This window comes from Pagrus major, chromosome 10 (genome assembly GCF_040436345.1).
Source record: "Pagrus major chromosome 10, Pma_NU_1.0".
Classification (NCBI taxonomy): domain Eukaryota; kingdom Metazoa; phylum Chordata; class Actinopteri; order Spariformes; family Sparidae; genus Pagrus; species Pagrus major.
The window spans coordinates 20435953-20458922 of record NC_133224.1 but is presented as its reverse complement, the minus strand read 5'-3'; the positions used below and the strand labels follow the sequence as shown (position 1 = coordinate 20458922).

Below are 22970 nucleotides of genomic sequence, written 5' to 3'. Positions count from 1 at the left end.
GGCGGTTGACCCCTCTCTCTGCCACAGCATCCACCCTGTCATTTCCAATTACAGCGAGCCTCAGGTCTTTGCTACAGCATCACCCGGCTTACTAGACCTCATTTGCTCGACACTGAGCATCAATCAGCCATTAACACACTGATTCATGGTGAGACACGACCCACTGTCCTCAATGTAATATTAAGGAGCTGCTGAGAGGGACTGTAGGGTATAATTACATGTATCTGAGGGATGTTAGGCCACAACTGTATTTCAATTGTATGTTTTTTTTGTAGGGCATTATTATCACAGTGGAGCAATGAACAAAATGGACATAGGAGTAAAATCACTAACTTGAAGGAACAGCACTCTATCTACAGAAATGCTGCAAATGGCAAAATGGAATAAAAATATATAATGCAGCTTCTAATGAACCAAAAACTGTTGCCATGTTTTGTTTCAGTGCCTGTTGAATTTAACCAAATTCTACAGAAGATACTGTTTTACATGGTCGCTTTCCCCCCTCAATTAATTAAATGATAAATGATACAGACAAAAAATTGTCCATTGCTTAGATTAAAAATGAATAAAACTCAAGTTTGTTAAAGCTGCTGTAAGTGATATATATTTTTTATTAAAGTAAGTGTTAAATAGCTTTTAACGTTTAATACATTCCCACATCAATCAATGTTATAGAGTGTTTGGTCAGTAACACATTTTCTCCTCCCCCTGCTCATGCAGTAAAAGAAGAGAAACATTCTGGTATCCCTGCCTATTTTATCCAATCAGGACAGAGAACTCCATAAAGAGGCGGACCTGAGAACAAGATCCTCCTGTTTGCTGCTGTCTGGATATCACTGGTCTGTGTTCCTGTGGTGACATAGAAGGGAAGGAGGGGTTTGCTAACTCCAAAACAGACTGGAGGTTAGCTAAAACTATGATACCAACAGAAGATTTTTTTAATAGATTAATTACCAGAACTGTTGTGCTGCCTTTAAATGGGATTGTGTTTACTGTGTTCATGAGAAGGGCCCATGTGAATGCCCCCTTCTTGTGGTATTCACGGTAAGTTTCTGGAAGCTCCAAGTTCTTGAGTTGTGACATTTTTGCTGACGAAAGTTAATATATGGGAATTTTGGTCGTAGTTGATTTTCTCTTTGTAATTTTACAATGTGTCTGAGAAAATTGCTTATATTCCCATTGGCCTCACATTTTTCCTCTGTCATTCTGCCTTTGCCTTTCCTGCATTACGTGACCCGCCAGCTACAACACTAAGTTGTTAGCCTGGGTGGCTTCCAGACACTGATGCCTAGCAGCAGTGTTCACACAACTTAACCACTTGAAAGCCAAGTGTATTGTGAACGCAACTTACCAAGTTGTAACTACAAGCTCACAATTTCCATTTGAAGGCAATAATACTTTTCACTTTCATTTTCCTTTCCTGGTGTCACATTTTTAAATTTCCATAAAAAATATATACTAACTTTTGAACATGCACTAATTTGAATGTACAGCTAGAAATGGAACGTTTAAATATAACATAAATACGAAATATATAAATATATATACATAATTACAGTAACTGTTATCCAGTGTCTGCTGTGTCAGAGTTTTACTCTTAACAACTAGAGTCAACCTTACTGCCACCACGTCAATGTTATGTGAGGTGGCAGACATCATTCAACCTCCTTACAACCAGACAGAGAAAAACCTGGTGAGAGGTGTGTGCTTTTGTGTGCTGTTTTTTTTTTTTACCCAGCAGACTCTTATATACCAAAGCAGACTTGTTAACCTGTAAGCAGACTTTTTTCTAACCAGATGATAAAAGTGCTCCACAATGTATGAGAAATATACAATACCTGCATGTAATCCCTTGTTGTTAAGGCAACAATTCACACACAGCTCCTGGAGAGAGGCTGAAGAGTGCCATTAAGTGCTGAGGCTCTTCAGCTTAGAAGCACTGCAGTGTGATTCATACTGCGCTTCTTTTCAGAAACCTGCATGTCGACGGCTTGGACGTTGGTGTATGTGCACAGTGAGTACCTAGCCAAACACATTAGCAGATGAAATTTTCTGCTCTAATTATGGTTGTACAAGCAGGGCTATTCATCTGTGTTAATGTACTCATTGAGGACTGCAGGTCAGGACAGTGTGAAACAAGAGAGAACAGTGTTCTCAAAGAGACGAGAAGCCTGGAGAGAAAAGTGGAGGCAGGAAAATGTGTTCCAGACAGTCCTGTTTTGCTTTTTCTTTCGAGCCTTCATTAATCATAAAAAACGATAATGATGGAAATGTCGTCAATATTGACATTTTCTTTCATATATTTCATTTAATAGATGCTGTTGGATGGAACTGAGGGAGGAATTGATGAAGCTAGGTGGCTGCTGCTTATTTATGCATGTTTAGCATTTATATTTTAGCCAATATAACTGCAGCATTACATTTAGACTATATCAAACTTTGTACAAAAGACTTCATAATGACCTTGCAACATCACATCTTCACATCACCATATGGTCAGCAAAACAAAATCACGGTAAGGAAAGAGCATAGTCGGCTACTTTAGTCACCATTACTACAATAGCAGCACAGAGTTGTCACTCAAAGAAACCACATTTTTGAAGTTCTGTTGGTTGACAGCTGCCTTCCAACTAAATTTTGCCTAGAAAGGCTGTCTGTATCTCGTCAAAATGTTCCTGCCACAGCAGATCAACGGGCCTGCAGACAAATGACTACAGGGCACTACAAAAATATATATTAAAGAAAACCATTTGGAAAGCTTGTAATGAGTAAAAAAAATAGACTGTGAGACATGGGGTGTAACTGGATAGGAAAGAAATACACAAAACACATAATTAACCTCACCCACCTGAGGGGGTTGCGGAGTTGTTGCAGCCCTTAGCACTTCCTGTGGCTGTGTCTGGGGTTGGTGTTTCTCTGTGTGAGGACTCTCCTCAGGACCAGCTGCCCCTTATGCGCACGGCACATCAATCGATATTGGTCAGCGAAAACTTTCTTCAAAACTCACAGTGAATTTTCACACATCGACGTGGATGCAGTGATTGTTAATCTTTTTTTTTTCCTTGAAAATTAATTTTAGGAGGTTATGGGGTGCGTAATTGGGGGGTATGAGGTGTGCACTGGCGACAGGCCCGGTACCAGCTGATTAAGGACACAGTGTGCTGCAAGACACAATATCAGAAACTTCCTGAAGAGCTCTCCCACCGGGCTCAGACAGATAACTATATGCACGTTGTCCCAGACTCACTCCATCAGGTAGCTGAAGGAGGAGTCAGTAGTCTTCACCACATCATCTTTCCTGGCAGACTCCAGAGCATTGCATACCTAACAACAGAAACATTTCATAGAAATCAGTATTAATACACTTTGTGAATGATCTCCTCAAAGACTCACTAATAGCTTGTCACAACCTTTAGTCAGCCATGAAGTGAAACTGATAAGAGATTTGGCTGTATGCTGCTGATGGACCTAATGGTAGAAAAATGCAGTGTGTATAACTAAGCTGTAAAGTATTCTGGCCCGTAATATGTAGCTCATCGTGTCAAGATGAGTCACACCTGTGTCTATTAATTTTTAGCAATTATCACAGCTCACTGCTTTTAATTTAAAGCCTTCTGGAAAAAAAAAAAAAAAAAAAAGTGTTAAAAGTCCCACATGAAACGGTTGAGTTCTTTAACTTTGTGCATAATGATAGAACTGTGTTATGCATGATTTGTTGAGAGAAGTCTAATTCTGACCTGTTGACTGCCTCTATAGCGCTTTATTCAATTACATCTTTCCTTGAGTCTGGTTTGGTTTACAGCACAGTCTATTACTGCAGCGTAGCTGATCCTCTTAAATCAGTGTGATTGTCGTTCTTAACGGACTTAAGACATGTTTGTATTATAAATTTGGTTGACCTGTTGATGAAGATGATCTGACAGTTTAATAAAGGTTGTAGACTGCACAGGCTGATGCACAGGCTTTTCTGTAACACTTGCATGCAGTATGGGGGCATTTGGATTATGATGCATTCACAATTCTTCATGGCTACACTAACAAAAATACATAGTGCTTTTTGACAGACTATATCAACAGTTCTAAAACATTAGAGGTGTGACTTATAATGAATTATAAATTAAAATGTCTTATGGGTGCTCTTGACTCATTATAATTTAGTGGTTGAGTGATTGGGCCTATATACCATTATGATTACCTCTACCTCTATCATAAGTTATCATTTTATGGGTCATTTGTAGTGATGTACACATCGATACATCTATAATAATGCATGCTTCTTCATCGTCATTCACCATAATGTTTCACTGTTGATGGTTAAGTGTGATGCAAAATAAGCTATGCTGCATCAACAGTGATTGTTATGCCAAAATGCAGAGAATTTAAAGTAAAACTAACTGCTTTAGAAATGGAAGCTTAAGGTATAAAACCTAGATGATATATTCTAAGTAAGAAAAACACCAAACACATTCTGTCCAGCTTCATTTTCAATATGGGATCAAAGCACTTAGTCATGATGCATTATAAGCCTCATCAGTCAACTTCTAGTTTACAACTTGTCAAGAGCATCCATAAGACACTTGAACTTATAATGTCACATTTATAATGTTTTATGATCATTGATGGTGCATCAGAGTGCAGTGTAGTCATTAAGCATTTTGAATGCATCATAATGAACTATACATGTGGTCTTCATAGAAAGTGTTACCAAACCTTTCTGAATTCTGAAATTATTATTATACATGTGTCAAAGACTTGTAGAGTCAAACTCTTTAAGTGTAATAAAGACAAAACTGAGAATGTGAGAAAATCAAAAACCTCCCACACACCTTTCAATTATCACAGGATCACAACCTTGGCATTCTGAAGTATTCAGAATTTGAATTAAAATATTGTGTCCCAAGTAGTTTAAAGTAGCTTAGCTCAAACTTCTCAAGGGCTAAGTTCTCAAACGTTCATCGTCTTTGTGTCTGATTATGGACACTTTCAAGAATTCAAACCTAATACAACTTTTTTCTGAAACATTCTGAATATCTAAGTATTTAAATATGAATAGAAATAAAACTGCTTCTTGATGTCAAAAGACAAAGACAGAAAAATCACTTTTTGTAATGTGACTGAAGAGGCTGGAAGGAACTAACAAAGTAAAAAAACTAACACTGTACAAAGTCAGAGGTAATTTGTCAATATGGTGAATCAAAGGTCATTATCAGGAGCCAAACTTATTTGTCCTGTTTTTCACCAAATAATTGAGGAAGTCATTAACTACGAATTGTGTCTGTTTTCTATTGAGTAGGTCTTTAATGGATCTTTCAGACTGCAGGAAAAAAAAACTAGACGTAGACCTGGACTAGATGCACAGCACCTCAAATCAGCTGGGAAAATGTGAGTAAGATTCTCTCTTGGACTGTACTCAGACCTTCTCACCTCTGACAGTAGAAGAGTTTAGTTGTATGAGGTACAGTACGTCTCCACTGTGAGGAGTTTGAAAGTGCATCCATGTGCTGCTGTACAGCAGGAGTGTGCCAGTCAACCTTTCCTGGATAAATAAAACTTGAATGAAAACAGAAAGCTTGATTATCTCAAAGTGATTCATAAATAAGAATTACCTCTGCCATCACCCTCTAAATGTCACTTTGTTGAGACTAGAGGCTTGAACAAAGATGCAGTTAGAAGGGAGTTACTTTTAGCAGGGGACCAAATATGAGATGACAGCAAATAACTGTGACAAATGGCGTCTGTGTAAAGTGTTCCATTTAGTGGAGATCAGAAACATAAGGGCGGCAGTCTGAGACAATTAATATTTAATGTTCAGACAGTCACAGCAATATAATTCACAGCAATTATGCACAAATTAACTTCTCTCGCACGATCTGAGGCAAAACAATATCTATTTCTCCACTATGTTGTGGTTCTGATGATTCCTGCTCTCCTTTAAAAGACAACTATTACAGTTCAATATGTAGTGAAACAACATGAAGGATGTTGCTGAGCTGTGGTCTGTAACAGAAGACTGATGTAAGCTATTTGAGTCCATGGTTTGATCTAATCTTGTTTCATTTCCGTCTTTGCTTCCAGTTTTCCTTGTTTTAATTTCTTAGAGGTTAGAGTGATTTCCTCAGTTGAAGGCATCATATATAGACACATTTTTTCTCAATCATCAGTGAATGTGTAACACTGATGCAGTACCAGTGTATGTTTCTGATCTCACCTTGTTTGAGCTCCTGCTTGGTGACTTCCAACTGGTATACCTGGAACTCAGATAAAGGTGGCCATCTTAAACAGGCTCTGTCTGCCCAAGTGGGGAGAGAACACATGCAAACGCATATTAGATACACAATGACACAGATACAACAAGCATGCTGTTGAAAAAATGGAAAGAAAACTAAGCAGTTGCACATTGACTCATGCTCATGCCCAGGGATATTTTCCAAGAGATTTTCAGAGTACCTTTCTGCCTTTCATGCTGCTATTGGAGACCGAATACGTTAAGAGCACAAAATATTACTGGAAGTTGTTCACAGCCTTTGTGCCTGGACAACATAATAAACAGAATGGCTGCTTTAGAAAGACAGCTTGCAGAACTGACAAAGGGTTATTACATTACATAACATAATTGATGCCAGAAGATTATTTTGCATGTGATAAAATCATTCAGTTTTGATTGACTGTCCCCAACCTTTCAAGCAAAAATGGTTCAGATTTCTCATTCTCTAGAAGAGTCATCAGTGTTAACAGAAAATGAACACCTACACAAACCCACAGCCATGTAAAAACTAAATGTTCGACGACACAAATGTAGTGTACACAAAAGCCATCAGGGGAGTGTTGATCCATGTTGTTTCTATAGTAATGTAGTGCTATTGATTTGCAGTGGCGTGTGGTAAAGTGGCACATTGACAGCAGTGTGTAGAGAGCAGAGCAAGGTGCTGAGGGGCCTTCTCTCTTTCAGCTAAAGGGGAGCTTTTAGCTGCGCCCCATGCTGCGTTTTTCAAAGGAGTTTCAAACTGGGCCTGAATCATAAAACTGGCAAACAGTGAACGCAGCAAAGACACACCAGAGCACAGCAGATGAGGGCCTCTTCTATTGATTGTGGTAATGTACTGGATTGACTGGAGAGAATCTGACGGCTGGAATTGATGCTGTGGGTTGATGCATCAGGAGAATTTTCTGCACCGTGCGTCCATTTAAACATGTATGAGGGTGTGTGTGGATGTGTGTGTGTGTTCTCAGATGTGCTGTGTTCAATGGCTTCTTAGAAAAGAGGCTCACGAGCGCTGAAACATGTGTCATGATGTCTTCCTGCAGCTTCTTGGGACCCTTCATGGCCTGTAGATGATCATACACACAATTTACTCGGAAATCACCTGACACACACACATGCACACAGAAATAAACACATGTAAACATATTCATATTTCCTGCTGTATTCATCAATCTGTCAGCTAAGATAATACATTCAATCGACTTGTCAAATGATTATTAAACCTCAGTCCATCCTCCAATCCATCATCTTATCTGTGAGGCCATCTTCACTCGATGACATCACTGTGTTCATTCAAAAATGTAACAAATATTGGCAGCCATTTGACGGGGCAGATGTTGACCAACGTGAGGTCAAAGAATGATCCCAGTTTCTCTCCCAGCAAAGCAATAAAGACCTCTATTCACTGTGATTTACAGTACAAGCTGGTCGGACATAAGCCTGAAAACAACAACAACTTTCCAGCTGCAGTTTTTATTATTAGATTAACTTTATTTTCCGAATGGTTTGTGATCATGATTTAGTCGTTAATCCTCTTATTTATTTATTTTTATCTTTTCCCTCTTTTGTCTTATTCTGTAAAGCAATGCCTAAATTCATTTACTGCTTTAATACTGTAAATAAAGTAATGCAAATACACAAGAAACCCCCAACAGCTCAAAATACTGTACACCAAATACATAAACACATTTCCTTGGTAAAATCTCAAATGGTACAAGAGCTGATGCATATTTAAATGTAGCAATAAATTAATTATATATCAGGATAAGCCCCTAAATGTACCATCATGCTTTCAGTGAGGTAGCAAGGCAACTTTGCATGGTGTTAGCCGCAAATGTCAGCACCAGGTACATGAATAATTTAACTTTATAAAACTCGTAAAGATCAGGGAACAAGGCATCAGTAAACTGCACACAGCACACTAATGTTTATCAACTCATCACTTATTGCTGAAGTGGGTTTATTTTTGCATTAAGATTTTGCCTAGTGCAATTTGAAGTTTATTTGCATGACATTAACACTTTAGTAGAATGCAAAAAAAAAGACAATATAAAAGGAGAGAAAGAAGATGCAATCAATAATATGCTGCCGAGATTAAAAAAAAATGCCTAAGTGGCTTAGATCAACTTCTAACCTCAAAACAAACAATAATCAAAATGAAACACCATATCCGAACGAAAACAGTCAACAGTCAACCAAAACCAAATGTCACTCAAGAAACAGGAATATCAACAGTATCCGTAAAATAACTACAGAAATAATAAATATTTGAATATCATCAAAAAGGAAAAATTACCAGTTATTTAGCGATCTTGCAAGTTACAGCCAGGCTTGCAACAACACATGTCCAACCCTTCAACAATTTGTCTGTTTCATAACAGCAGCAAAAAGCATTCATATATTCGACTGTTTGACGGCTTGAGATCTTAATAAAGAAGAAAAACACACTTGGACAGGGAAAATTTATATTCCTGTTTGAAAAATAATCTGACTTTTACCAAGAATCATAATTATCTGTCTTGTTGATAACAAGAAGCTTCTCTCAGACATATTATTGTCTCTGTTCTGATGGGCTTGCATCTGCTGCATGGATTTATTTTTGTTAGGCATCTTTCTTTTCTTGCACAGATTAACAAAAAACATCCTGAAATCTCATTGGTAGTCCTTCAAATCATTATCTGCCTTTTAAATATCATTAATTTGACAGTGACAATGTAAGCTATGTTTATGTGAAAAATGTAATAACTCTGCAAAGGATTTCAATTGAGTCGTTAGATTTAGTCAACAAATTTTCCATAAAAATGTCAACCCAGTTTTGATGTATTCTCTACATGTTGATCAATAATGTTATTATGCGTGAAAAGCCTCCTGTGAATATCATGCTCATACCAAGATTTATTTATGTTATTGTAGGAGTGGAAAAATGTGTGTAATCTATGTGTACAGAATGGATATTACACGCAAGATAAGCAGGATTGCAGGGCTCAGAAAGTATTGATATTCAAATAACCAGCTGATTATATCGGCAAGTCTGGAGGGACAAGCAAGTGGAAGGCGCAGTGAGACGACTTGATTGAGTGAGTGAGAGAAGAAAAAGGTACAAAAAGAGGGATGCCGGTTACCTGAAGCACCAATGGCTCCAGTGTAGTGACACTAGTAGTGTGGTGTTTAGAGAAGCCTGGATCAGTTTTCAGTCAGACTTGCAGTGGTCAGTTAAGATACTGGTCATGGCTTTGGTATTGAGGTTGAGGCTGGCTGAACTATTTCATTCACAGTCTACAAAAATAAAATGTAATGTAATAAATGGTAAGTTTCCCTTTTCACTTGGTGTCTTATTGATTCGACTGTTTTCAGCTCAGGTTTGGAGTCTCCAAACCATACATAGCCACTGCAGAATGAGGATTCATTCAAAAAGTTATGAAAACAAATTAAAGTCAATACAAAGTCAGGCTGCACAATACTGAATATGGTTTTAAAAGCAAATCTTGCACAGTTTTCATTTTCTATGACTAATCTACAAGATTACTTGTTAAGAAACTTTGTCCAGTTTAAGGGTTCTTGGATACATGGGAGTTTGTTGCTTTTTACAAATCACAATCATTCTTGATCAATTTATCACACAAAGCATTTTTTTATTTTTGTCTGAGAAAAGTGCCCTCCCCCACAAAATCACCTGTATAATTCTACAATAATTTATTCTTTCCAAATAGATCAATTTAAGCTATCTCGTGAAAAGTCCTGTAGTTTTTCATATCTTAATATATATGTATGTATGTATACATACATATACATATATATATATATATATATATATATATATATATATATATATATATATATATATAAATATATATATGTATATATATATATATATATATCACAGACAACCAAAATATTACTTTTTTCCAATATGGTGGAGCCTTAACAGAAATGTTGCTGCTTTCAGATCTCTATGTTCCCTCATGTAATGATACCAAAAAATATGGTAACAGCAAAAAAGCAATATTGGTGCAACAAGCCAAGCATGAAACGGTGATATCTTTGCAGGGTAAGGTACTGTGATTACTAAAATACTGTAATTTTCCATCCTGTTTTGTTGAAGTTCAGGTTTTTTTAAAAAAAAAACGTTACACTATTTTGGCTTAGAGAGAATGACTTGAACAAATGTAGATAGGATTGAACCTCAAGATCACTGTAACCAGGTGTATTTGAGATATAGTACAGTATGTGTGTTTTTTAATATAGACAATGTTTGCCCATGGCAAGTTTTTCCTCGCTCCAATCGAGGGTCTAAGGACAGAGGATGCCGTTCACTGTACAGATTGTAAAGCCCACTGAGGCAATGTGATTGTGATTTTGGGCGATATAAATAAATTTGATTTAATTAGATGATTTGCACGTGTTCCTTTTTTAATGGTGTTTCACTGTAATGTCTGGTTCAATGCTGCAGTTCCCCTCAGACAATTTTCTCCTGTGGGAGACAGTAAAGTAGCCTTAACCTTAATTGTCTCCATACAACTCATCATTGTGTGTTATTTTGTGAGGATACAGTTACTCTGAGGTTGAAGACGTAGTGTATCTTGGCTGGAGTGGGAAGAAAAAAAGCTTTGAATGGGCTTCACCTCCTCCTTAAACCCAATCAGTCAATAACATACATGGATTTAAATGCTGTCCTGGTTAAGAAAAAGAAAGAACAGGAAATGCATAAGAGAGCAGCTACATCAATGAAAGATGAAGGAGAGTTATAAACCATTTCATGTTGTCCACTTCACAAAGTCAAGAGGCAAAGCAACTCTATAATTATTTCCTGAATGCAATATGACTTAAAAGCAAATTTATCTTGGTTCTTTGTAGCAGTAGAATAAGCAGGCATGAGAGGAGAAGAGTGGACAGTGGGAGAAAAGAACAAATACGGGTCTGAAAACAAAGAGTGAGAAAGGAGAGAGTCGGGGACAAGTGGCGGAGCTAAGATGGACCAGGAAAGGTTGAAAGGAGCACAACAACAGAGATGAAAGACTGCCAGAAAATTGAAAAAGACTGAAGAGAGACAAGAGGTGAGCTGAAGAGGGAGTGAGCAATGAGTGGAGAGAGCAAGGAAAGTATGAAAAAGCCAAATAAATCAAAAAAGGGGGAAGAAACAAAGAGAGATCGAGGAAAGCTGAAAAAATGAGACGAGGGAAACATTTGCAGGCAGCCTTTCAGTCAATCATAATCTCCTGGGTGTTGGATATGAGAGAGAGAGTGCAATTTTGCAGTGGTTATCATTATCATCACCGCTATAATCATAATCAGGGTAATTCCAGTGTGGGGAGATGGAAAGGCGGATGGCAAAGGGTGATGGAGGAGGATAAAATGTCAGATAGGAGGAACAAGGACATTACCAGGTGTAACCATGGTGAAATGTGCAGAGACAGAGACACAGTAGGTGGATGAGAGAAGGACAGAGGGTGGAGAAAATAGACAGATAGCTAAAATGAGGATGAAGCTCTTTTAATTAAATCAGAAACAATTACCAGGTTTACAAAGCCTGCGTTGGTGACAATAGTGTTCGTTTTCGGGGCACAACAAAGCCATGGGAACGTACTGAAAGAATAATAGAATAGAATAATACAATAAGGATATTTGGTAGGCTACAGCAGAGAAAGAGATCTGAAACATTTTCAATTCAAAGACCTTGTTGAAATAATCCTTTTATTACCAAGATTGTCAATTGCTGCGCAGGTACTTCTACCACCACTGATATAATGATAAATCTTCACTGAATATAAAGTATGACACAAGTCAAATACTTGTATAAATAAATGTTAAAATAAGATCAGCTTTCCAAGAGTTCATCTGTTCAACAGACCGTTTCTTTACAAAGAAAAGTCCTGAAAAAAAATACAATTCCTTAATAAATGGTAGTGCAGAACTTTCAAGGCCATGACTTTATATGTAATGTAATGAACACAGTATAATACCTACAGATGTTCAGAGATTATAGCTGTACTAAACTAGGCTGAGTAGGAAATGTGTAAATTTGAGTGAAGGAGAGGATCGAGTTACAAAAGCATTTAGAGGAGACGAGAGGAGAGACAACTTAAGTTAGGTAAGGTCATATTTACCAAATATGGGTGTCCATCCTCCACCAGGGGGCCCTCATGGATGCCAACAAGAATACACACACACACACACACACACACACACACACAGGAAACAGCAGGATTCTATCGGGAACAACCACATAAACCCAAAAGTTCATGAAAATGTAAAGATACAGCAAATGGTATTGAAGCATAACTGTACTGTACACACACCTATAAAAGAAGTCATGATCCAAGGTTTTTGAATACAACTGAGCTTACACTCTGACAAAGAAAGGGGATAAAGAAGACATCAAGGGGAGACACTACAAAGGCACAAAGATTATAACTTCTTGCAGTAAATTCACACACAGCCTCCCTTGCCCTTATACCAAATGCTCTCTCTAACCTTGACAAATTTAAGGGTTTGGCTTTGTGGTTAAACCAGAAGCTGTGGTCCACTGGTGGCTGGGAGCTAAAGTGGTCAGGCGCCGGTATGTAAAGGTCATCCAGGAGGCACAGCAGGTGTTTTCTGCGTCCTGGCACAAACATGCCTTTGGTTCTCTTCTCTATGTGTCTCTCCATGATGGCCTGGATGTTGTTAAAGGTGGTCTGGACAGTGAAAAAGACACCAAGGGAAAGATTCAAAGAGAAACTGTGTTTGTCATTGTGTGACCAAGCAGCCTTTTGCACTAGCTGTATAAATAACACAATATTAGGCCAGCTCACAGTCAGTGGAAAAGGTAAACTGGACTGCTGTCATTACGTGGCATTTCGTCTAAACTGTATAAATAAAGCATTGCCTACCTTCAGCAGTGGATTTGGAGCTAAGATTATTTGGCTGCTGGGTCTGTTGAGTCTGTTATCTCTGGAGCTGTTTTGATACTGCAGTGATTTTTGTGTTATGACTGTAGGCAGGTAAAATGCTTCTTGGTAACTCATTTGCACTTTAAAGGTTTGCTGAGTAGTGGTGCACCCTGGTTTCTTGAATTGCAACTTTGAAATGAACTTAAAGCGGAAACAGACACCTTTTGAAATCCCCTGTCCTGCGTTTCTCTGTGGTATTTGTGTTGGCGTCACTGTCGCAAAGACAGTGTTAGCGACATGGCTACTGCAAACGGCCTGGCTACTGTCCAAAGCAGAAAGCAACGGTAAGAATCTCAATTTGACCCTGAAACCCAAGTCTCAGTGCTATGAAAAGGCGGAGTAAAATAAGTATTAATACATGGGCATGTTTTGTTTTTTTACTGATCTTTTAGAAAGAATCAGCAGGGAAACAGACTTTGACACAACATCTGTGCTCAGTTTCTATCACTCTCTTTGCCTTCTTTGCCTCCTCAGGACCACCAAACGGATCAAGCGATGAAAAACACTTGAAGAGAAGAAAGAGAGCTGTCTCGAAAAAAAGAAAGGAGTTGTGCAAGTGTGGTGACATAGAGAGGAGGGAGGGGATTGCTAACAGCAAAACGGACAGTCAGTTAATTAAAACGACGACGACACTTACAGCAGCTTTAAAGCATGAGAGGTGTCTATTGCCAAATTAACAGTTAGAACTTTGCAAGCTGCTGTGACAAATAGATTATTGGTTGAAGTTAGTCATTTGGACACTATTCTCCTGACATTTAGATGAAGAGACTGAACTGAATTTTCATGTTTTCAATGGGTGTGCACACACTGCTACAGTGAGACTTAATTAAATCTGCTTAAAAATGACACTGATATTCCTGTTGCAAACAGTATGTCAGTGTATACAAACCAGTCCTCAAGGAAGTGTTTACCTGATCTAATTGACTCATTTTCACAAGTGCAAGTGGGACTCGACTACCACATTTATGATAATTTGATTAAACTCCTCCATTTATGCACCTTAAAGCTGGAAATAATTTGTTCGTTTTTGCATGCAATTGTATTCGTAACACCACAAATGTCAAATAATTAAGTCAGTAAAACTCATTTAAAACCGGTCTTTGTAAAAATAATACCAAATCCCCATACCAACAGTGAACTATTTGAGCTAAAACTGAATTTAAACTAATATTAAAAAAAGAGTCAAACCATCCATGAGGCATTGAATTGTTTAGTTACACCAAAATGTCATAAGATGAAAGTAATTTGTTAAATCAACTACAGCAAATAACCAGACGACTGATTTCTTTCACAGAGCTAACACAATTCTCTTAGAAAATCAATCTAGACCAAACAATACGTCCAAACTCTCTATTTAATATAATATTTTCTGGAGTCAGAGTTCCTAGCCACACAAAATATTCATTTTCAGAGACAAATACAGGCTTTGGAGTAAAATACTAAAATAGGTGTGAAAGTAAAAGAGTGAGGGAGGAGAGATGGATTGATCCTAGCCAAATGATTCAAGCCAGGTGAAATGCATCAAATTGGCGAAGATAAGGGGAGAATAAGAGAAATTGAGCTATTAAAAGAGGTGCATGACTCTGAGAAAGAAAAAACGGAAGGAAGAGGGAGAGTGAGGCACTCACACAGACTACAGAGAGAAAGATGAATAGATACGCGGATGAACAGAAGGAAGGAGAGTATGAAGGATAGAAAGTTGGAAAAAGGCAGAGAGAGAGAGGGGGAGAAAGCAGGTGTAAGATTCATGGAGAGCACTTATCCCGAAATATATATGAATCCGTGGCAGGAAATGAGACAGATGCAGAGGAGAGAGGAGGGAGAAATGGCAGGGAGAGAGCTGCCAGGTTAGAATGACTCTTGCTCAGAGCAGTTGCCTGGGAAAGTTTGGTGGTAATGGTGATGGATGTGGAGGAGGAGGGTGGGGGCTGTGGTGACGGATGGTGATGATGGTGATGGTGGTAAAGGTGGGGGGTTGAGGGGGGGAGATGATGAGTGCCTCCATCATCCCTTGCTCTCTAATAGCCCTTCATCAGAGCTGTCCAGCATTGACGTGACTCAGCCTAATTGCGGCGCCTTGAAGCAACGTGTCACTTTTACTGTAATTGTAGTGAAGCAGAGATGGAGGCTATTCAGAGTCGCCACGTGGTCAGATGGAGGCAGATGCTCTCTAACACACACACACACACACATACACGCACACACACACACACACACACACACACACACACACAAACAGAAGTAGCACATGCCCACCCCTACACCTGTACTCGTTCACCTATGCATGGCTGCATCTCATGCTGTGAGTGCGGGCGGCTTGTCCAAAGTTAGATTTGGCTGACAGGTAAAATGTGTGTGTTAGCCTGTGCATGTGTGTGCATCTATGTGTACATCTGTGTGTGGAACACATAATTCCATGAAGTGCTCCTACAGGAAAGACAATGCTGATGGGATGAATACAAGCACCAAGAGCTAATTTAAGACACTTTCACACAAACATTTTTAAAAAGTTACCACGCCAACTTAGTATTGCTTTTGTATGTGGGAACATTAAACAATAAAATGGAAATAACATAGATGCAAAAGAGGCCAAGACTTTTCCCAAGTATTTGTGAATCTCACACATATGAATAATTTAGCCTCATAGAATTATAAAAACTCCATAAAAGTGTAATTTGTCCCTCTGTAGGAGGTGCAAAAAGCAAAAAACAGTGGAGTCGGCCATCCAAATGAGTGATGTGTGCGTGGGGGGATATCATCGATGTCCTGCTGCCCTGTCCTTCAAAGCTAGAACCTTAATAAATGTAGGGTTCAATCAAAATGTATTTCCTCTGCAAAATATTACCTAATTCTAAAAAGGCAAGGATAAAAGAACAAGGCCATGGACCTCGCATACACAGACACATACACACACACGCACACCTCATGCACAGGCACCAACCTGTGAAGACATGTTGACAGCGAGAGCAGTCCACTTCGAGTTATCCAATCACTGGGCCGATGAGGTTTTACTGGTGCCCACTGACCCAGAGAAGTGACCAGAGCCTTAACAAGGGAGTTGTGTCTTCTGTATAAATAACAGTTCATAATTTTACAGGATGGAGTGCTGCAGGAGAGAACACAACATGGAGAGAATTAGATATGCTGTAGATCTAAGTTATTCTTATCGCATCATATGTATGCACCTCCAATATCAATTTAAAACTCAATGTGGTTTGACTGCAGGAACTGTTGCCTGTTAGTTTCTTAAAGTGACATTTTGTAGCCGACACTGTTTAGGCAAAACTGTCTATGATAAGCAGTCAGTAAAGTAACTAAACTGACACACGGGGAAACGGATGAAAGGATGAGCGGAAAGTGGGATGAGATGAGATGAGACAGGAAGGATAAGAGGGGAGGGATGAAAGCATGACAGGAGAGAGAAAGACAGACGAGATAAGGGATGAAGGGTAAGAATAGAGAGACAGATGAAAGCGTGAGGGGGTAACAGGGATGACACGATGAAGTGAGAGAGGTAAGGTGGAATGAGAAAAAAAGGAAAAGATAACAGGAGAAGAGACAGGAGGGTGAGGAGGGAAAAAATGAAGGGAGAGGAGGGTGATACTCACGGGGATGAGAGAGGAATGAGTAAACTGGGGTGAAAAGGGTAGGGAGACAAAAGCAGGGGATTAGAATAAAACAAACTGTCTGCATAACCCTGAGGGACAGAACATATCTGTACGTTAAGTAAAGATAGTCAAATCTGTTTGCCACCATTAATACATTTCAACATACCTCTGAAAGAAAAAAACGGTCACTTTAAACAAATGAAACACTGCTTTTCCTAAGGATGTACTAATTACTGAAACATACTATAGGGAACTTTTCACTGGTTATGAAACAGGCTTAAATGAATCCTGTTGCCTCTATATGACCTACAAAAGCAAAAGAGACCATCATCAGAAGATTGGCTGTTTCTATATAATTATTAAGATTTATTTTAATGTCCCCATCCAGTCCAAAAAGTGCTTTTCTTCTTGTTCCTACAGTCGAATGTTTGTGTAGAGGCTGTTTTCACATTCATAACTGAAAGTGTAATTTTCTCTGTGCTTACTGGACATCTGATTTTAAGAGGCGGGCCTACTAGCATCATTTGTGACATCACACATAGTTTGGAAGTCAATCCTGGTCCAATATTCAACGTACACAAGTGTCAGGTGGAAACGTTTGTCTAGCAGTTTTACTACATATTCATACATTCTGGATATTTTTAAATAAGGAGAGGGAATAGGATTTTAAAGTGGCAATTATACTTTTTTCCCGCAAAAAAATATGTCAGACACACATTAAATAATTTTTGCATGCCTTTATATATGTGCGGAGGAGATCTTTAATGCCTGGCAATCTGGATAAGTTATAAAATAAAACTTTGAACATTTTAATGGTGGAGTGCTGAGGATGAATTGAGGAGTCTTGCAGCCTGAGGAAAGAAGCTCCTCTGTAGTCTGGTGGTACGGCACTAAAACACAGTTTACTTTGTTTCACCATCACCATACTACAGTTATTTATCTTACATAGCAACAGATAGGTACGTGTTGATAAAGGTTCTCAGTCATCCAGGTCATGGTAATTTTAAGTGCTGTATTGTAGGCAACTGGACTTGTTTCAGTTTCTTGAAGACGTTTCTTCCAAGAGGCTTCTTCAGGTCTAACTAACTGGAAGGGAGTTTGCAGGCTTTTGAACTCTGTGGGAGTGTCCTCCTCTGTTCAAAGACCGCCGTTCCAGAGGATGTGGCCTACGACATTACTTATCACCCACCTACAATGCAGTACTGAGTTCCCTCCCCAGACAGCTTAACAAAAAATTCACACCTGGGCTCACCTAGCCCTACGGCCCACATGAAGGCCCGACAAGTGACCCTAAGGACTCTGAAACTCAGAGCTCACACGTGTCCTCAACGACTCCGTAAGGACACTCCCTCCTCCAGCTAGTTAGAACTGAAGAAGCCTCTTGGATGAGAGGTGAAACGTCTTCAAGAAACTGAAACAAGTCTAGTTGCCTACGATACAGCACTTAGAGACAGATAGATACATTAACCCATTGCTATACATCCAGCAAACAGCTGTGTCTATAAAGAAAATAAACATTGAAAATAAGCTGTCTTTCTTTCACTCTCTATTGAAAAAATGCTTGCACTAGTCAAATCAAGATCTTAAGACACAAGGTGGTGGTGATCATACCACTTTTGTCAAAAAGTTTGACAAAATTTGACAAAAATTAAAGTTCCCTGTAGATGCTTTAACTTAAGTGTAGACAATTTAAGTTTTTAAGCTTCTTCGCCTCTTTATACTGTCTTAGCCCCACAGCATATTAAAATGCAGATGTGTAGATAAAACTAATCTTTTAGTCCTCATGCCACATACTGTAGTGAAACTGACCAAAAAGCTGGTGTTATATAATTAAAAATGATATATTTTCATATAAAAAATTATATGAAAACCTCAGGGGTTTTACATACAGTACACACACAAACACACACACACACGAACAATGGATGTAATTCTGTGTATGGCGGTGAGGTTGCCGACTGTGGATGAGCAAACGTGGAGGCAGGTGGCTGGCAGGTTATATACAGTGTCAGCTGCACATATACACACAGACTCACACATATACGCATACACCACCTGGGGTCAGGCACACAGGGCCAGACGGTTAGTCACTTGCCAGCACAGCACCAGCCCTTCGGCAGCTTATCTTCAAAAAAAGGCCAGGTTTTGTTCTTGGTGTCCACAAAGTGTGGGCAAAATAATGTCCTGACAGAGTTCAGAATGAATGAGTTCAATGCATAAAAAGTTCAGACAATGTTGATGCCTGCCAAGAGAGGGAAAATAGGCAGCAGGAATGTTATATATTACTCTCAGTCTGTGGCGTCTTTAGAGGTTCTATCATATTCATATTTTGCTCTTCAGTAACATTCAGTGGCAGCTGTGACAATCCTCAAAACGTAACTACTTTGTGTCTTTCTCCACAGCCCAATTAAATGAGGGAAAGCAGAAAACATTCATAGTTATATAATACAAAAACAGCACCGCAACACATGTGTGATGGAGATTATTTCTGATTGAAGACAGCCTTATACAAAGCATGGAACATAAATGAGCAGATGGGCCAGTAGTACAGGTTGTACTGGCCAACTACGGTACTTGAAGCATTTCCAATTGTTAGGAAGCACCTCTTCTTTCATGAATAAGGTATATTTGGCAGCTACTTTTGCCTATCATGTTCAACGTCAGTACATTTGCCCTGTAAAAGCAATTGTAAAAGCCTGTGAATCCGATGTTCCAACCTGGTACTTGACTGGCACTGGAGGCCATTTGTAGGCCCTTCTTTGCACCTTTTGACTCTGTAGATATCTAGTTTGTATGATAGGTGTTGTAATCCTTCACAGCACAGTATTATTATTGAAAATTATGGCCTAATGTTTCTGAAGAGAAAATAAATACTCAAATAACTGATTCCAACCTTTTAGTTGTGTATTTATACACCTAACTCATGTCGAGTAACATTATTATTACTTTAGGGTTGCGTTACGGACCACCTGATTAATGTGGGTAAATTAAATCCACCCCCTTTTAGCTAACCGCTGACTTTGACTTTCTGCCATTTGGTGCTGGGTGCAGGTAGTGAAGGGTGGGTTTTTCACTGAAATAACTGTCTACTCTGGCTGGAAGCTACACTGATGAGCTCAGAGAAAGTGAACCAAAACAGTAAAGACTGTTCAACCAAAACAATGAGCTGAGAGATGCTGAAAAGCTCCATAGAGCTGGAGGAGCTGCAGAGTTGCATGATAATTATCTGTGAATTAATCACTACAAGCTACCTCTTTCATGTACATGTAGTCATTTCCATTTTACCCAGTGATAATATGAAAATATTGATTATAGCAACGTTAAGTACTGTTTGCAGTTCTTCTGCAACGTGAATGATATTGCCATATTATCATGCAAATAGAACACCTCATGCAGAGACAAAAAAAGAGAAAACCCAAAAAGTTCAGAGTTTCAAAATGCCTTTGTTGAACTGCAAAGTACGCAGACTTCTACTAACCCACTGATGGGATCAAAGACACACACACAACACATGGAAACAAAGAAATGTATGGCTGTGAAGACAAAAAAGTATCTGCTTTTATGCTCTGCTTAACTTCACCATAAAACAAGTTTAACTTGTCTCCAAGTTTTCAACTAAAGAAAGCAGACAGTGATATGAGACTGACAATAATAGCATAAAAGGTGGACTACAAACATTTGATGTTAACGTTATCTACACTTCACAGGCATAAGAGGGGGAAGTTATTCAGTAGAGTGGGATATAGTCAGTCTCAACATGTTATGTTCCTGATTCAGTTTAATGAAATGCCATCTAGGTAGCAGACAGAGCTCGGTGATGGTGCCAAGTTCCCAAACATTAACATGGTCAACTGCAGCCTGCAGAGACAGGAACTAATGGAAAGGACACAGCGAGGATAACAAGAGAAAAACTAAACAAATAAAACCCATAATATGCTGGAATTAAATACTTTTACAGACAGTATTCATTATAATCACCACAAAAGTTTCCAATACAATATGAAAATATGTCAAATGTTTGTTTGACATTATGTGTGACTGAGCCCCAAAGCACACTTCAATTCTTCTCAATTTACATTTTTTTACGATATTTTATTTATTATAGCCTTATAGGCTTTTTATTACCTTTTGACAGCAACATAATATTCTCAAAATCTAATGACGGTTACAATTTATATTAAGGTCCTGGTAATAAGCACTAGTTTCAAATAAAGGATATGGAGGGTTTATTACCCTTAATAAAGGCATTGTTCTTGCTTTAGAGCTGATAGCTACAAAAAGCATAGTTAATTGCTAATAAATGCATAATAAAGTATGTATTACTTTTAATAAAGCAACAAAAAAGCTTTGTAAAGTTTTAACAATGACATAAAAGGGAAGTTAGTTCAACTCAATAAATGTGTTTGGAATACTATAAAAAATTATAAGAAGGCTTTATTTAATGTTCCATACGAGTCAAGAAACTGTCAACAAGTGTCTCCTACATGCTTATAGATGTCTTAAAATCTAACAATGTGTTATAGTGCTATTAGTAACACTTGGATAGTAATGATAACAAGCAACTTAAAATGTTTTTTAAGACTTATAGGGACTAACAAAGCATTAGTGTTTATTTACCTGTATATGATGTGCTGCTTGTGTTACGTTATTGTTAAGTTTAGTAGTTCATCAGGGACCATGCTTGAGTAAAATTTCTACCTGTAGTCCCTGGGCAGAGCACAGAGACAATAAGGTGACAATCAACATGAATATCAATTAAGACTAAACATCATCAACTGGAATTACTGTGATTATCCTGGCTATTAAATATGTAGAACTATATAAGCAAACCAGCACAGTAGTCTAATATGACTTCCAAACGAAAGACAAGAGCAGCTGTGTGGCTACACAGCCAGGAAGCTGAGATTACTTTCAAATAAACGTTCACCTTACACAGTAAATACCACGTGTGGCTAACAAGCAATGGATTTGTGTTTTGAACAGTGATCACTCACTGATGTGGAGAAATTGTTATTGTATTATTATTGTCTATTATTGTCAGTTTGGAAGCTAAGTTTGATTTAATACTCTCTCTGTCTTTTAATCATGTCAAACACACAAACATGCTGGTGATTTGTTGCCTGTCACAAGTATAATGTGAGCCAGACTTTAAGCTAAATGGATCAAGCCATTTGGACGTTCTGGCTCCTTTTCCCTTTTGGGCTATTAATCCCGGCCGATCTTTGTGCTTCTGCCTGCTCTGATTTGCAACACAGAAACCAAAACATTCTTCAGTTTCTTCCCTACATAGAATAGTTGGCCCAGAGGGAAAAAAACATTTAGTAGTCTGTGTATACTAACTGTGTGGCGAAACCTGGCATTTAATACAGGCAATACTGGTCAGATTTCTATTCTTACATGCTCAGACAAGGAGACTTTCCCCTCGTTCCTCTTGTCACATCCAGTTCCATCAAACACAATCCACTTCTCGTTCGTTCCTCGTCAAAATATTGAAGGGGAGAAGCAGAGCACAGAAGAAGGGAGGTAAAGTACAAATACCAATAATGATTATGTATCAACACACTTTGTGCAAGCAATTATAAATGACTGTTTGACTTCCCCACATAATTGTCCCACCTACTACTTATTTGCACTTTTTTGATCTTCTGCTCCATACTTTGACCCAAGCAGCATGACATCTATTGCACGTCTGTCCATCCTGGTAGAGAGATGTTTCTCTTCCTGAGGTTTCTTCTATTTTTTCCCATTTAAGGGTTTTTTTGGAGGAGTTCTCCCATATCTTGGGCTTGATAGCCAGAGGGTGTGAGATGCTGTACAGATTGTGAAGCCCTCTCAGGAAAAACTGTGGTGTTTGATATTGGGCTTTGAAAATAATATTGACTTGACTTGACTTGACTAGGTTTTACTAAAATGTCAGGTAAATTATCAAAATGTCAATTTAAATGAAAGTCCTCCCAAACTTAACATTTAATCATCTGCACAGTATTGACGCAAACTTTAGACTTCTACAAATGCTAACTCTTTGTTCAAACATGGCATGACATTTTCATATTTTAGACAGCAAAAATCTTGCTGTCCAACGATCCTTTTTCCCTTCTTTTTGTCAATGTCATTTCACTTCATGCTCAATTATTAGTCCCCTCACATTGGCATTTCCTGTTTGTACCATTC

General features: G+C 38.5%; 2 long non-coding RNA genes across 3 annotated transcripts; both read right to left on the bottom strand.

Annotated features, from left to right (window-relative positions):
• Positions 1-1710: 1710 nt before the first annotated feature.
• Positions 1711-7005, bottom strand: LOC141003827 (uncharacterized). The gene is made up of 4 exons (XR_012179758.1): positions 6209-7005; positions 5425-5550; positions 2849-3324; positions 1711-2022 (listed from the first exon to the last, which is right to left on the bottom strand). It is a non-coding gene; the product is annotated as an uncharacterized lncRNA (long non-coding RNA).
• Positions 7006-12084: 5079 nt separating this feature from the next.
• On the bottom strand, positions 12085-22349 carry LOC141003754 (uncharacterized). Of its 2 annotated transcripts, XR_012179749.1 has the most exons (5): positions 22197-22349; positions 16133-16297; positions 12734-12936; positions 12559-12609; positions 12085-12468 (listed from the first exon to the last, which is right to left on the bottom strand). It is a non-coding gene; the product is annotated as an uncharacterized lncRNA (long non-coding RNA). The 2 variants fall into 2 exon arrangements; XR_012179748.1 differs by having other exon boundaries at positions 12559-12936.
• Between the last annotated feature and the right edge of the window lie 621 nt (positions 22350-22970).